Source organism: Bombina bombina, chromosome 12 (genome assembly GCF_027579735.1).
Source record: "Bombina bombina isolate aBomBom1 chromosome 12, aBomBom1.pri, whole genome shotgun sequence".
Taxonomy (NCBI): domain Eukaryota; kingdom Metazoa; phylum Chordata; class Amphibia; order Anura; family Bombinatoridae; genus Bombina; species Bombina bombina.
Genome location: NC_069510.1, coordinates 99,191,864 through 99,208,686, shown reverse-complemented (window position 1 = coordinate 99,208,686; position 16,823 = coordinate 99,191,864).

Genomic DNA, 16,823 nt, shown 5'->3' with positions numbered 1-16,823 from the left:
TCCACTGTGACTATTGCGATATCTCTTTCCTTGTAATGTTTGGACTTTCTCCCGCCATCTTGGCCGAGCTGATAAATGTGATCCATTATTGTTAATACTCTTCTCATATTGCGAACCAAATTTCTTCCGGGTATAAAACCCACCTGATCTGCATGTATCACTTTGCCAATTATTTTTTTTGAGTCAGCGATTACTGACATCAATATTCTATAATCTTGGTTTAGCAATGAGATTGGGCGATATGAAGCTAATTTTTCTGCATCTTTCCCTTTTTTTAAAAATTAATGTGATTACTGATTCGGAAAAATAGAGCAAATTCATTTCCTTTTTCAGGTAATAGTCATTATACAGTTTTGTTAACGTCTCTACCACTAACTCTGATGTAATTTTATAGAATTCAGCTGGGAGGCCGTCTGGCCCCTGCGCCTTACTAGATTTGGCTTTTTTTTTTTTTATTACTTTTAAGATTTCTGTTTCGGTTATTGGTGCATTAAACTGATGCAATGCCTCCCGTGATATTCGTGGTACTTTTATCCCTTTTCCAAAATTGCTCTTTAGCTTCCCTATTTATACTTTCTCTAGATCAGAGCTTTCCAAACTTTTCATGTTGGTGACACACTTTTTAGACCTACATCATTTCGCGACACAGTAATTCAGTTGTACAAGCAAACAGGAGGTTAAACTAACTTGTTTTAAGAGATACGGACACATACATAAATTATATAACAATGTATTTACAAGTAACAGTAAGTATGTGCAAGAATTAAAAAAAAGTTTAATATCACCAATAGCTACTTACTATTTTAATGGGATGTATGAGGTTGATGGGATGAACACAGTTTCTGAATATTTGGTGGAATATTAGACACTCGCATTTCATCATCAAGCATTTTTAAGCTTCCACTTCCTTTCCTTATATCAGGAGCAGCAATGCACTACTGGGAGCTAGCTGCAGAAAAAACCCAACACTTCTGACTTCAGCTCAGCATTTAAGTTGCCGCCCTTAGAGCTCTGTGAGTTGCACTGACTACTGCCCGCACTGCAAACACACTGCTATCCCACTCACTGAATACACATGCAGTCACGAGCTGATTGAGCAGTCTAGACGTGCAGTCAGGGGCCAATGTGCTGCGAATGGGAATAGTTTCAGTTCCCGCTAAGCTGCGCCAATAGGTTAAGATGATCTGTGACCCACTAAGTATCAATCACTTATCAACCATGTGATATGCGTAGCAGGCAGGCGGAAAGTCGGAAACCAAATAAAATGTAAAAATTTTTTTTTTTTGCTGAAGCAGGGACACACCTACACACTGCCACTGAGACATTGTGTCACGACACACAGTTTGGAAAGCACTGCTCTAGAGAATAGTTTTTGATAATATTTATAGAATGCCTCTCTAATTTCTGGTAATTTAGTGTATACATTGTCCCCCACCTTAATTGCTGATATTGGTTTTTGTTTTGTTTTTACGAAATTTCATGAGTTTTGCCAAAAACCTGATATACAGCCCTCGCCTTTAGATCTTCACTAGCCCATTTTTCTTTCAAAAAGTTCTCCCTTTCTGTCCTTGATCTTATATATTTTCCCCATGTATCCTCATTAGGATTACCTAGATATTTTTCAAACGCATTTTGCAGCTGATTAGATAGCTGGGTCTCCCTGGCTTTGTTTTTACGTGTCATTTTCACCATATATGCCTTGACTTCACCACTGAGTACAGCCTTCCCTGCCTCCCATAAAATTTCCGTTTTGTTTATATGCTCTTTGTTGTGAGCATAGTACTCATGCCACTTATTCTTTAGCCAATTCACAAAATGTGCATTATTGCACATATATCCCGGAAAACTAAATGTATTCATCTTTTTCTCCGGCCTGGATGCTGCTGAAATTTTAATTATTGCATGATCAGTTATTTCTGCTATGTTTGTCTCTATATCTAACTTTAGCAGTTGTTCGTCCAATAAAAACATATCTATTCAGGAAAAATTCCTATGGGTCTTGGATTCGCAGGTGTATGACCGCCAGATATCTTTAACCTTAAGTATCTTGACATAATTTTGAAAAAACTTTGCTTCTCTGTAGTTTGCCTGTCTATGTTTTAGTTTAAGTCTATCTATGTCCGGGTATAACGTAAAATTCATATCCCCTGCTATAATCAGGTTCTGTCCCAAATATGGCAATAATTTTTGCTTTATCTTATGCCAGAAATTTACCATTAATCTGTTCGGTCCATATATGTTATAAAGAGTCCATATGGATTTATCTAACTTTATTTGAAGAATAATATATCTCCCAAAGGGATCAAGCTCTTGCTTTATAATATTATATTCCAAGTTTTTATTGAGGAGTATAGCTACCCCTCTCTTACGCTTATTACAAGGTGTGGCAATAACCTCTGCTATCCAATTTTCTAGGGACTCTTCAAATGTAGCTCTTGCAGAAAAATGTCTGATTTACACCTTTTGGGCATTTTTAACGTGTTTTTACGCTTAGCGGGTGAGGTTATCCCCCCACGTTCCATGATACAAAAGTTAATGGTGTACTCATTCTTTATCTAGTCTATTTCTGAAAGTGGCGAAAAACATAGGGAAGGGAAAAAAAAAAAAAAAAGAACCCCTCAACTCTCCCAGACCCCCCCCCCCCACCTGAAAAAATATTCTGCGGACCAATGTCCTTCACAACTTTATCCTCTATGTCCATTATATATTCTAATATTGTGCATGTATTTCTTGAAGTCTATCTGGAGTTTCACACTTCAATATTGTTTTCAAGACAAAAAGCTTTGGCTTCGTCCACCGAGTTTAGAGCAATGGTACCCGCCCTGCTGAGCACTGTTATTTTTTGGCTGGATATCTCATGGTTGCTTTTAATCCTGCTTTGATCAGCCCAGTACAGAACGGTGCCATCGCTCTCCATCTGGTAGACGTTTCCAAAGAAAAATCTTGGAATATGTAAATTTGTTTCATATCTATCGTGAGTTGTTGGACTTTTCTATAATGATGCATTATGTTAATTTTGTCTTGAAAGTTAAGATATTTGATTAGCAGCATCCGTGTGTTTCCATCTATAGGGTCTCTGATGCTGCCAATCCTATGCGCTCTTTCTACTTGCAGTGCGCCCTTTACTGTTTGGATCCCCAATAAGCTAGGTAGTGTAATGGCCCCAAATTTTATGAGATCCTCAAATTCTTTGCTCTCTGGGAGCCCCATTATGCGTACATTATTACACCTGGACCTGTCCTCAAGATCTTCAACCTTTAATTGTAGTGATTTGATTTTATCTGCGTGTTTGCGTATGTTTATCTCCTGAGTGTTAGTTTTATCCTCCAGGTCCGAGACCCTGGTCTCTACCCCTAACATTCTTATAGAAAATTGCTTAACTTTGTGTGATAGATCAGTTATCTCTTTCTTGATAATCTCAAATTGTGGTAATATTAAATCGGGTAATTGATTTATTGTTAGTTTTGTCTCAGTATTTCTATCAGGGTTTTCTAGATTTAACTCTGAGCTGCTTTCCTGTAGAGGCTTCGGCTTTTTATCTTTTTTTACCGGCATACTAGGGGATTTATTTCTCGTGTTCGTGATATATCTTTCCATGATTAATATACGTGAAATACCTTATTTGAATTCAAAGAAAAGAAAATTTACAGGATAAAATTGAAAAATGTGTTTGTGCTATTAATGTTGTGAGAAATTATTATTTAGTGTATTTACAAATGCCACAACTTGCCTATCTTACTTTGTCCGGTCTTCCAATATTATGTAATCAGTGCAGTCTTGTTTTTTTATATCTGAGAGATCTTTGTCTCTAGATTTCTAGCTAAAATCTGTTTCCTTAATCCTGTACATAAACACAGGCCACTGTTGTAATAAACGATACCTCTATTTTATAATCTTGTAGAACTTGCTTTACATATGATATCGTACCTATTTCATTTTGTACCTCTTTAAATCTCTTCCTATAATGCTTTACACCATTACTATGCTTAGACATATAATAGATACATCAATACATCAACGCCAATCCAGAGTACAATCTTGTTTTTCGGTCTCCAGCTTGTGTCCTGTTTGCCTCTATACCTTTTAAACCACTTTATATACTAGCTTCATACCAAAACGTTCCTCTACACATGTACATATACGGTGAGTCTCTTGAAATTTTATAAAGTGTACAATCTTATTTTAGTATGTATACCCTTATAATAAACTATACCTCTATTTTGTGCTTTACATATGATAATATCCCTACCAATTTGTTTTGAGCCTCTTTTAAATCTCTTCATATAATGTGTTACACCAATACTGTGCTTAAACATATAACAGATACATTATTACACCAGCACTTATCCAGAGTACGATCTTGTTTTTAGGCCTCCAGGTTTCCAACTCGTGTCCTGATTGCCTTTATTTACCTTTTAAACCACTTTATGCATTAGATTCGTACCACAACGTTCCTCAACACATTTACATATATAGTGAGTCCCTGGAAATCTTCTAAAACACAAAAGTCTCCAGTCATATACATTTTTGCTTTCTTTCTTTAACTTGCCCAAATGTTCCAGTGATATATTTGTTAAATGCTTATTATCTTTTAGCCTTTAGTCTCTGCTGGCGTGTGGTGCCTATTACATAGTGCTAAAGAGATACACTTAGGAGAAGAATAAAAAGGAAAAAAAAAAATCTTCTGCACTTTTATGTTAAAGGGACACTGAACCCAATTTTTTTATTTTGTGATTCAGATAGAGCATGACATTTTAAGCAACTTTCTAATTTACTCCTATTATCAAATGTTCTTTATTCTCTTGGTATCTTTATTTGAAATGCAAGAATGTAAGTTTAGATGCCGGCCCATTTTTGGTGAACACACTAGGTTTTCCTTGCTGATTGGTGGATAAATTCATCCACCAATCAAAAACTGCTGTCCAGAGTGCTGAACCAAGAAAAAAAGCTTAGATGACTTCTTTATCTTATAAAGATAGCAAGAGAACGAAGAAAAATTGATAATAGGAGTAAATTAGAAAGTTGCTTAAAATTGCATGCTCTATCTGAATCACAAAAGAAAAATTTTGGGTTCAGTGTCCCTTTAAGCAGTCCACTCCCGTGTGTGCGCCTCTTCTTTCAGATATATATATATATATTTACCTCAAACTCCCCCCCCCCCACACACACAGTTTTTTCTTGGGTGTTCGGTATTTTTGTGGCGGACACCTGGCAACCCTAACAGACACACACTAGTCTCTTTGCCATTTATTAACCAGCAATGTCACTGACATCTTAATTTAGCAATACTTGCAATTTTTCCTTGTGTTTAGAGAGTCTTGCAGCTCCTCCTAGCTCCAGGCCACTTCACCGTTATCTTCTCCAGCCCCACTTCAGTCGCGACACCTCACGTCTGTAGCAGAGCTTCACCATCGGCAGGAGAGTAAGCAAAATTATGAAGCTTTGCGGAGCACCTTTGCTGTCGATTCACACACCGGTGATTTTTTCCTGTGTGCCGTTTATTTCAGGTAATGTACGGCAGTGTGTGTCTGGGCCAGTGCTGTCCGGCCAGTGTGCGGCTTTGAAGGGACTTCCGTTTTACCGCTTGCCAAAAAAATCTCTCCCCAAGCAGAGCAGGATTACCCCGCAATATAGGAGTAAGCGGTTTAGCCAGGTTGTTTCTTGGTTCCAGCTCCGTTTGCACAAGCTGACAGGGCGCCCTCGCCTCCTTGCGCCCCGTCTACCGGAAGTCGTCCCCACGTCATTTTTTGGGTTTACTATCCCTTTTAAGGGACAAAACAAGTTGGGATAGAGACAAAATAATATAATATGTACTTTAATAACTTTACCTGCAAATGTATACTGCAGTGCCTCGCTATTAACCCTTTCTTTTTAGTTTCTGAATTGTAAAGCTCTAACTCCCCCCCACACACAATTCCTTTTATGTCTGTATCTGTTTATTGTTTTGGTAAAATGCATAAATGCATAGGGATTATCTGATGGAGCATACCTAGAAGCTGTGAACTCAGTTGAAATACAATGCCTGTGTCTAAACACTGATAAGAGGGGTGGAGTTAGCTGCTCCAGGCAGCTTAGCTATGTTATTCATTTTGCTTATTTTTGAAAATGATTTTAAAATACTTGCCAGCCATTTTTAAACATTTTTTTTATGCTATTTTAAATTTAATTAGCCCTTTTTAGGATATGCACAACTCAACCTGTTTAATGGCACTTTAAGAGCAGTCAGTTATACCCTGTCTGGTGTTCTGCAGTGTTATAGGCAGATGAACAATATAAACACTTTCAAATGCTACAAATGTGCATATAGTAGTATAGACCAGGCATTTCCGATTTAAAATGTAATCTTAAAAAAGTGTAGGGCGAGACCGGGGGGGGGGGGCGGCAGCATAATATGACGCATGAGCTACTGGACGGCGGACGCTGGTAGAAGAGAGATGTCGAAGATTTGTTACCAATAACTGCATAACTATATATTATTGTGATCTCTGATGGTCCCTATTCCTCTGTATAGTGCCCAGACTGCTGCCCGTTCTGTTCTTGCTACACTGGTGCATAGACTAAGAGGAGGGGGCTTATTAATTGCACAAATTTTTAATTCTACAAGACTTGCCAAACACCAACTTGTGCTGCACTCTTACCGTCCCAGTAACAATGAAGTTTTGCTCCTGCTTGTGCAATGACTAAATGTAATGTGTTTCTTGTGCCACTAGGTGGTGCTCACACTTTGTCTATATATAAGATATGTTTTCAGTTGAAATTGCTGCTGACACTGAATTGAATCAAGTGAGTCATCTATTTTAGATGATATTACATACAAAGAGTTGGGTGTGTTTGATTATTTCTTGGCCCTGGAACCTTGGGTTGTATTATAAGTGCAAAACACTATTATACCTATGTCATACATTACCCACATAGACCAACCTATCCCTGCACCTTCATAGATAACCCACTATCTTCCTTTACCCCTCATCTATCATAATCTGCTCAGATCAGCCACTCTCCTTGCACTCCTCATAGATAATCACCCTGCAGGGATGGGGAACCTTGGCACTCTTGATGGTTCAGAACTACATTACCCATAGTGCTTAAGCCCCCTGATTTCCAGTTGAGCATCATCGGAAATGTAGTCCTGAAACATCTGGAGGGCCAAGGTTCCCTATCCCTGCCTTAGAGAGTAATGACCCTGCACCTTTGATAACTCCCCCCTCTGCAGACCTCATTGCCCTTTACAGATCACCCACTCTCTCCCTGCGCCTCATAGTTCAGCACCCCTTAAAGATTTGCCACCCTTTCCCTGCACCCCTTACAGATCACTCTCCCCTAGCACCCCTATAAAATGGTGTACCCATAGATTCATGTAAATCACACTGTAGTGGATATAACCAATATGTAATGTGTGCTGAGAGAGGCTTTGCCATAGACATGCATTGTGTAATCAGTACTGCGGAGTGAGAGACATACACGCAGCTCTGTTAGTGAGGCAGAGAATAGCCCTTGTATTACATTCTATTTTTAGTGGGGGCGGTGTGTGAGAAACTCCATAGTCAATTGAGAATAATGGATTGGCAGATGTCATGCTTTTCAGTGACTCACTCATTTTTCATCACTGTTGATGTCAGATCCCAGAATAGAATCTCGCACAGTTCTGTTATTTTCCATTATACATCAATTCATGCCTCTACCTTTATACATCAGCAGCCTGGTGATGTAACTAGTGCTAAATATATCTATTAAGTGATATTACCTGCACGTGCATGAGAAAAGTTGCAGAGCAGACTATTCACGGCACAGAGCCAGGGTTTTCATACACATTTTTTTTTTAATATCAGATTTATCACCATAATTAAACAAACATTTAGCTCTAATCCAGTCCATTAGAAGTTTCACAATGCCTCCTGAGGGGTCTGTCACTTTAAAGTTATACCAAGTAAAAAAACTAAATGTATGCTTACCCGATAAATTAGTTTCTTTCATGATGCTGAGAGTCCACGACTCGTGGGATATAAAGGGGCAGTAAACAGAGCATGTTATATAATTCTGTCTAATCAAAGCCGGCCCGATCGTGCTATTAAACTCAATGTAGCTCGCACCTGCTGCGGGAGTGAGCTACATTGAGTTTAATAGCATGATCGGGCGCGCTGTGACTAGACAGCGTGCCCGCTATGCGCTTAGGAGCTCAGTAGAGCCGGGAGAGGCATTCGTTGTAAAATATCTAACCCTTTGCTTTACAAAGCTGGCGCTAAGCTAATGTTATAGAGTTCTGCACTATGTGCAGAATTATATAACATTTTCTAGGTTTACTGCCCCTTTAAGTCCAGCCCTATGGGAGGAGGCAAAACACCACACACAAGAGCTTTAATCCCACCCTCTTCCCATGATTCTTTAGCCATACATATAGCCCAGTAGAAAACTGAAAAGTAAAAACAGAGTAAGAGAAGTGCAAACTGGTACTGCTGTCAACAGTTATGGAAAAACAAGGGCAGGTCTCGTGGTCTCACCATCATGAAAGAAATTAATCAGCATACATTTTCCGACTACATCCGCTGGACAGAAAGGAGGGACTACAACTCTGTAATTGATGTTTTCAGAAAAAAACAACAATAGGAAGGAAATATCAGGTAAGGAGAGTCATAATAGAAAGCAGAATGTTCAGACACCCTTCTGACAGAGGAAAGAGAGAATCTTCCAAGACTGTGCATAGATTCAAACAACTGAACATGAAGAACCTTCAAAACCAAGTTAAGGTTCCACAGCCTAACAACGAGAAGGTCCTTCCAGAGAGGAAAATGCCAAGGCTGACTGGAAAACATTTGTACTAGATCTGCATACTAAGTACTGCAAAGCCAATAATGGATCAATTACTGAGACCCTTTACTGTTTTATCATGGCTATTATCCTTGATACTAGTACAAAATGAGGAGATAGGTAAATGAGACAAACTGGATGAAAAGGGGATCACTATTATATCTATTAAAGTCGCTTGTGGATCTCAAGATCTCGCACAATACTGGAGTAGGTTGTGATTCAAGTGGGTGGCCATGAGGTCTATTACTGACCTTCCCAATGATTTGCAATCTGGTTGATTCAAGGACCATTCACTGATGTGAAGGTACTAAGGAATTCTGCTTCCCAATCATCTGTACACAGAAACATAATGCTAAAATCATGCAATGATGGCATCAGAATGAGGATGACCTATTTTATCACTAAGATTAACCCCTTTTATCGCTAAGATGCTTCTAGTACCTCCTTGGTGATTAATGTAAGTCCCTTCTGTGACATTGTCTGACTAAAAGCTCAGAAAAGAATCCTGACATGTTGTTAAAGTGATAGTCTACTCCAGAATTTTTATTGTTTAAAAAGATAGATAATCACTTTATTACCAATTCCCCAGTTTTGCACAACCAACACAATTTTTTTAATTTACTTCTATATACTTTTTACCTCTGTGATTACCTTGTCTCTCTCTGCAGACTGCCCCCTTATTTCATTTATTTTGACACATGCATTTTAGCTAATGAGTGCTGACTCATGCATAACTCCATGGGAGTAAGCACGTTATCTATATAGCACACATTAATTAGCGCTGTCTAGGTGTAAAAAACTGTCAAAATGCACTAAGAAGCGGCCTTCAAGGGCTTACAAATTAGCATATGAGCCTGACTTTAGCTTTCAACAAAGAGTACCCGAGAACAAAGCAAAGTTAATGATAAAAGTAAATGGGAAAGTTGATTAAAATTGCATGCCCTATCTGAATCATTAAAGTTTAATTTTGACTAGACTGTCCCTTTAAGGAACCAACTTTGGAGAGCCCTGAAGATTGCACAGAGTTCCAAAATGTTGATCTGTAATCTTGCCTCCTGAGCAGACCAAACTGCACCCAACCCAGCTGGCTGGTGTCCATGGTTATTACTACCCAATTCAGACAGAGAAAACATAATTTATGCTTACCTGATAAATTCCTTTCTTCTGTTGTGCGATCAGTCCACGGGTCATCATTACTTCTGGGATATAACTCCTCCCCAACAGGAAATGCAAGAGGATTCACCCAGCAGAGCTGATATAGCTCCTCCCCTCTACGTCAGTCCCAGTCATTCGACCAAGAATCAACGAGAAAGGAGTAACCAAGGGTGAAGTGGTGACTGGAGAATAATTTAAAAGATATTTACCTGCCTTAAAAAACAGGGCGGGCCGTGGACTGATCGCACAACAGAAGAAAGGAATTTATCAGGTAAGCATAAATTATGTTTTCTTCTGTTATGTGCGATCAGTCCACGGGTCATCATTACTTCTGGGATACCAATACCAAAGCAAAAGTACACGGATGACGGGAGGGATAGGCAGGCTCATTATACAGAAGGAACCACTGCCTGAAGAACCTTTCTCCCAAAAATAGCCTCCGAAGAAGCAAAAGTGTCAAATTTGTAAAATTTGGAAAAAGTATGAAGCGAAGACCAAGTTGCAGCCTTGCAAATCTGTTCAACAGAGGCCTCATTCTTAAAGGCCCAAGTGGAAGCCACAGCTCTAGTGGAGTGAGCTGTAATTCTTTCAGGAGGCTGCTGTCCAGCAGTCTCATAGGCTAAACGTATTATGCTACGAAGCCAGAAAGAGAGAGAGGTAGCAGAAGCTTTTTGACCTCTCCTCTGTCCAGAATAAACGACAAACAGGGAAGAAGTTTGTCGAAAATTTTTAGTTGCCTGCAAGTAGAACTTGAGGGCACGAACTACATCCAGATTGTGTAGAAGACGTTCCTTCTTTGAAGAAGGATTTGGACACAAGGATGGAACAACAATCTCTTGATTGATATTCCTGTTAGTAACTACCTTAGGTAAGAACCCAGGTTTAGTACGCAGAACTACCTTATCTGAGTGAAAAATCAGATAAGGAGAATCACAATGTAATGCTGATAACTCAGAGACTCTTCGAGCCGAGGAAATAGCCATTAAAAACAGAACTTTCCAAGATAACAATTTTATATCAATGGAATGAAGGGGTTCAAATGGAACACCTTGTAAAACGTTAAGAACTAAGTTTAAACTCCATGGCGGAGCAACGGCTTTAAACACAGGCTTGATCCTAGCTAAAGCTTGACAAAAGGCCTGGACGTCTGGATTTTCTGACAGACGCCTGTGTAACAAGATGGACAGAGCTGAAATCTGTCCCTTTAATGAACTAGCCGATAAACCCTTTTCTAAACCTTCTTGTAGAAAAGACAATATCCTAGGGATCCTAACCTTACTCCAGGAGTAACGTTTGGATTCGCACCAGTATAGGTATTTGCGCCATATTTTATGGTAAATCTTTCTGGTAACAGGCTTCCTAGCCTGGATCAGGGTATCAATAACCGACTCAGAAAAACCACGCTTTGATAAAATCAAGCGTTCAATTTCCAAGCAGTCAGTTTCAGAGAAGTTAGATTTTGATGTTTGAATGGACCCTGTGTCAGAAGGTCCTGTCTCAGAGGTAGAGACCAAGGTGGACAGGATGACATGTCCACTAGATCTGCATACCAAGTCCTGCGTGGCCATGCAGGCGCTATTAGAATCACAGATGCTCTCTCTTGTTTGATTTTCGCAATCAATCGAGGAAGCAGCGGGAAGGGTGGAAACACATAAGCCATCCCGAAGTTCCAAGGTGCTGTCAAAGCATCTATCAGAACCGCTCCCGGATCCCTGGATCTGGACCCGTAGTGAGGAAGTTTGGCGTTCTGGCGAGACGCCATGAGATCTATCTCTGGTTTGCCCCAACGTCGAAGTATTTGGGCAAAAATCTCCGGATGAAGTTCCCACTCTCCCGGATGAAAAGTCTGGCGACTCAAGAAATCCGCCTCCCAGTTCTCCACTCCCGGGATGTGGATTGCTGACAGGTGGCAAGAGTGAGACTCTGCCCAGCGAATTATCTTTGATACTTCCATCATTGCTAGGGAGCTTCTTGTCCCTCCCTGATGGTTGATGTAAGCTACAGTCGTGATATTGTCCGACTGAAACCTGATGAACCCCTGAGTTGTTAATTGGGGCCAAGCTAGAAGGGCATTGAGAACTGCCCTCAATTCCAGAATGTTTATTGGAAGGAGACTCTCCTCCTGATTCCATAATCCCTGAGTCTTCAGAGAATTCCAGACAGCGCCCCAACCTAGCAGGCTGGCGTCTGTTGTTACGATTGTCCAGTCTGGCCTGCTGAATGGCATCCCCCTGGACAGGTGTGGCCGATAAAGCCACCATAGAAGAGAATTTCTGGTCTCTTGATTCAGATTCAGGGTAGGGGACAAATCTGAGTAATCCCCATTCCACTGACTTAGCATGCACAATTGCAGCGGTCTGAGGTGTAGGCGTGCAAAAGGTACTATGTCCATTGCCGCTACCATTAAGCCGATCACCTCCATGCATTGAGCTACTGACGGGTGTTGAATGGAATGAAGGACACGGCATGCATCCTGAAGCCTTGTTAACCTGTCTTCTGTCAGGTAAATCTTCATTTCTACAGAATCTATAAGAGTCCCCAAGAATGGAACTCTTGTGAGAGGAAAAAGAGAACTTTTCTTTTCGTTCACTTTCCATCCATGCGACCTTAGAAATGCCAGAACTAACTCTGTATGAGACTTGGCAGTTTGAAAGCTTGAAGCTTGTATTAGAATGTCGTCTAGGTACGGAGCTACCGAAATCCCTCGCGGTCTTAGTACCGCCAGAAGGGCACCCAGAACCTTTGTGAAGATTCTTGGGGCCGTAGCCAATCCGAATGGAAGAGCTACAAACTGGTAGTGCCTGTCTAGGAAGGCAAACCGTAGATACCGTTGATGATCTTTGTGAATCGGTATGTGAAGGTAAGCATCTTTTAAATCCACTGTGGTCATGTACTGACCCTTTTGGATCATAGGTAAGATTGTCCGAATAGTTTCCATTTTGAACGATGGAACTCTTAGGAATTTGTTTAGAATCTTTAAATCTAAGATTGGCCTGAAAGTTCCCTCTTTTTTGGGAACCACAAACAGGTTTGAGTAGAACCCTTGTCCTTGTTCCGACCGCGGAACTGGATGGATCACTCCCATTAATAACAGATCTTGTACACAGCGTAGAAACGCTTCTTTCTTTATCTGGTTTGTTGACAACCTTGACAGATGAAATCTCCCTTTTGGGGGAGATAATTTGAAGTCTAGAAGGTATCCCTGAGATATGATCTCCAGCGCCCAGGGATCCTGAACATCTCTTGCCCAGGCCTGAGCGAAGAGAGAAAGTCTGCCCCCCACTAGATCCGGTCCCGGATCGGGGGCTCTCGGTTCATGCTGTCTTTGGGGCAGCAGCAGGTTTCCTGGCCTGTTTGCCCTTATTCCAGGACTGGTTAGGTTTCCAGCCTTGCCTGTAACGAGCAACAGCTCCTTCCTGTTTTGGTGCAGTGGAGGTTGACGCTGCTCCAGGTTTGAAATTCCGAAAGGGACGAAAATTAGACTGTCTAGCCTTAGCTTTGGCTTTGTCTTGAGGTAGGGCGTGGCCCTTACCTCCTGTAATGTCAGCGATAATTTCTTTCAACCCGGGCCCAAATAAAGACTGCCCCTTGAAAGGTATATTAAGTAATTTAGACTTAGAAGTAACATCAGCTGACCAGGATTTTAGCCACAGTGCTCTACGTGCCTGTATGGCGAATCCAGAGTTCTTAGCCGTAAGTTTGGTTAAATGTACTACGGCCTCCGAAATGAATGAATTGGCTAGTTTAAGGACTCTAAGCCTGTCCATAATGTCGTCTAGCGTAGATGAACTAAGGTTCTCTTCCAGAGACTCAATCCAAAATGCTGCCGCAGCCGTAATCGGCGCGATACATGCAAGGGGTTGCAATATAAAACCTTGTTGAACAAACATTTTCTTAAGGTAACCCTCTAATTTTTTATCCATTGGATCTGAAAAAGCACAGCTATCCTCCACCGGGATAGTGGTACGCTTAGCTAAAGTAGAAACTGCTCCCTCCACCTTAGGGACCGTTTGCCATAAGTCCCGAGTAGTGGCGTCTATTGGAAACATCTTTCTAAATATTGGAGGGGGTGAGAACGGCACACCGGGTCTATCCCACTCCTTAGTAACAATTTCAGTTAATCTCTTAGGTATAGGAAAAACGTCAGTACTCGCCGGTACCCCGCAAAGTATTTATCCAACCTACACATTTTCTCTGGTATTGCAATGGTGTTACAATCATTGAGAGCTGCTAAGACCTCCCCTAGTAATGCACGGAGGTTCTCCAATTTGAATTTAAAATTTGAAATATCTGAATCCAATCTGTTTGGATCAGAACCGTCACCCACAGAATGAAGCTCTCCGTCCTCATGCTCTGCAAGCTGTGACGCAGTATCAGACATGGCCCTAGTATTGTCAGCGCACTCTGTTCTCACCCCAGAGTGATCACGCTTGCCTCTTAGTTCTGGTAATTTAGACAAAACTTCAGTCATAACAGTAGCCATATCATGTAATGTTATCTGTAATGGCCGCCCAGATGTATTAGGCGCCATAATATCACGCACCTCCCGGGCGGGAGATGCAGGTACTGCCGCGTGAGGCGAGTTAGTCGGCATAACTCTCCCCTCGCAGTTTGGTGAAATTTGTTCACATTGTACAGATTGACTTTTATTTAAAGTAGCATCAATACAGTTAGTACATAAATTTCTATTGGGCTCCACCTTGGCATTGGAACAAATGACACAGATATCATTCTCTGGGTCAGACATGTTTAACACACTAGCAATAACTTGCAACCTGGTTATAATCTTTTTTAACAAAAACGTACTGTGCCTCGAAGAGGTACTTAAACGATTAAATGACAGTTGAGATAATGAACTGAAACAGTTATAGCATCAAGTTTAAAATAACACAACTTTTAGCAAAGGTTTGTTCCCATTAGTAAATAACTAAATTTGACATAAAAAATTATAGAGTAACGTTTTTATTCACAGTCAATAAAAATTCTCACAGCTCTGCTGAGAGAATGTACCTCCCTTCAAAGAAGTTTGAAGACCCCTGAGATCTGTCAGTGAACCGGATCATGCAGGAAATATAATAGTAGCTGACTGGAATTTTTTGATGCGTAGCAAAAGAGCGCCAAAAAACGGCCCCTCCCTCTCACACACAGCAGTGAGGAGAAACGAAACTGTCACAATTTAAAGCAGACAACTGCCAAGTGGAAAATAATGCCCAAACATTTATTTACTCAGTACCTCAGCAATGTAAACGATTCTACATTCCAGCAAAAACGTTTAACATGACAATATTTATTAAAAGGATTAGTGACCTTTAACAGAGTAGTTCCGGTGAAAAACCATTCCCAGAATACTGAAGTGTATACATACATGTCATTATAACGGTATAGCAGGATTTTTTCATCAATTCCATTCAGAAAATAAAAACTGCTACATACCTCAATGCAGATTCATCTGCCCGCTGTCCCCTGATCTGAAGCCTTTACCTCCCTCAGATGGCCGAGAACAGCAATATGATCTTAACTACTCCGGTTAAAATCATAGTAAAAAACTCTGGTAGATTCTTCTTCAAACTCTGCCAGAGAAGTAATAACACGCTCCGGTGCTATTGTAAAATAACAAACTTTTGATTGAAGTCATAAAAACTAAGTATAATCACCATAGTCCTCTCACACATCCTATCTAGTCGTTGGGTGCAAGAGAATGACTGGGACTGACGTAGAGGGGAGGAGCTATATCAGCTCTGCTGGGTGAATCCTCTTGCATTTCCTGTTGGGGAGGAGTTATATCCCAGAAGTAATGATGACCCGTGGACTGATCGCACATAACAGAAGAAATAAAGCTCCTCTGAATCAATGATTGGTGCATCTGCTACCAAGTTAGTGATTGTCTTACTCTTGTCTTGAAATCTAAAGAGATCTGAGACAGGTTGTTGTAATCTCCATTCCAATTTTGCAACATTTGAACATGCAAAGGATCTAAGTGGAATCTGGCAAATGGAATCTGCTACCATGAGACCAATTACTCCGGCATGCACTGAAGCACTGTAGGAAGAAGATTGTATGGAGAGGGACACAGACCATTTGCAATTTGAGTCTGTGAGTGTATCTGAGATAGAGTCTCATTGTTACAGAAGAGAGCTCTTTGAGAGGTTGATTTCCCAACCATGGGAACAAAGGAACTGAAGAACTGTGGTTGTATGATCCTGAGCCATCTGAAAGGAAGCAACAGATACCTGAACGTAGTCCAGGTAAGAAGTTACTGATGTTCCTTAAGCTCTCACTACATATTATTGGTGCTGTTACCAAATTGGAGCAGTGCAAGCACGGTGTGGTGCTAAGGGTCGGTAAAAGGAGCAGCACGCTGTAGACCAGGGGATTGACAGGCATGCCCAAGTTTCACCTGGTGGCATCTGCACTGAGAAGATTTTCCCTGCCTGGCTGAACTCCTATCTACTCCTCTGTCCTGTTTGAGTAAGATAATTGGTCTCAGATCGATTAGAGAAACCATTTCAATCGACATGTAGCTCAGCACTTCAAGTTTCACCATCACTCCTTGCTGGAGGCAAAATATTAACAAAAGAATTATGGCAAAGTGGGTGGTATTAACCCCTTAATGACCAGCGATGTACCCTGTTCAACGCTGGTCTTTGAATGGGTATTGCTGTTTTGATAGCGCAGTCTCGCTTCCAGGAAGCCTGCAGCCGGAAGTCGGGTCATAATAGCGCCGTCCTGCCGCTAGCAGCAAGAACCGCGCTACTATGACCTGAAAAACCAGCGATGCTAAATGAAGCCACCAATCAGCAAGCGCTACCCAGGGTCTGAACCAAAATGGGCTGGCTCCTAAACTTACATTCCTGCTTTTTAAA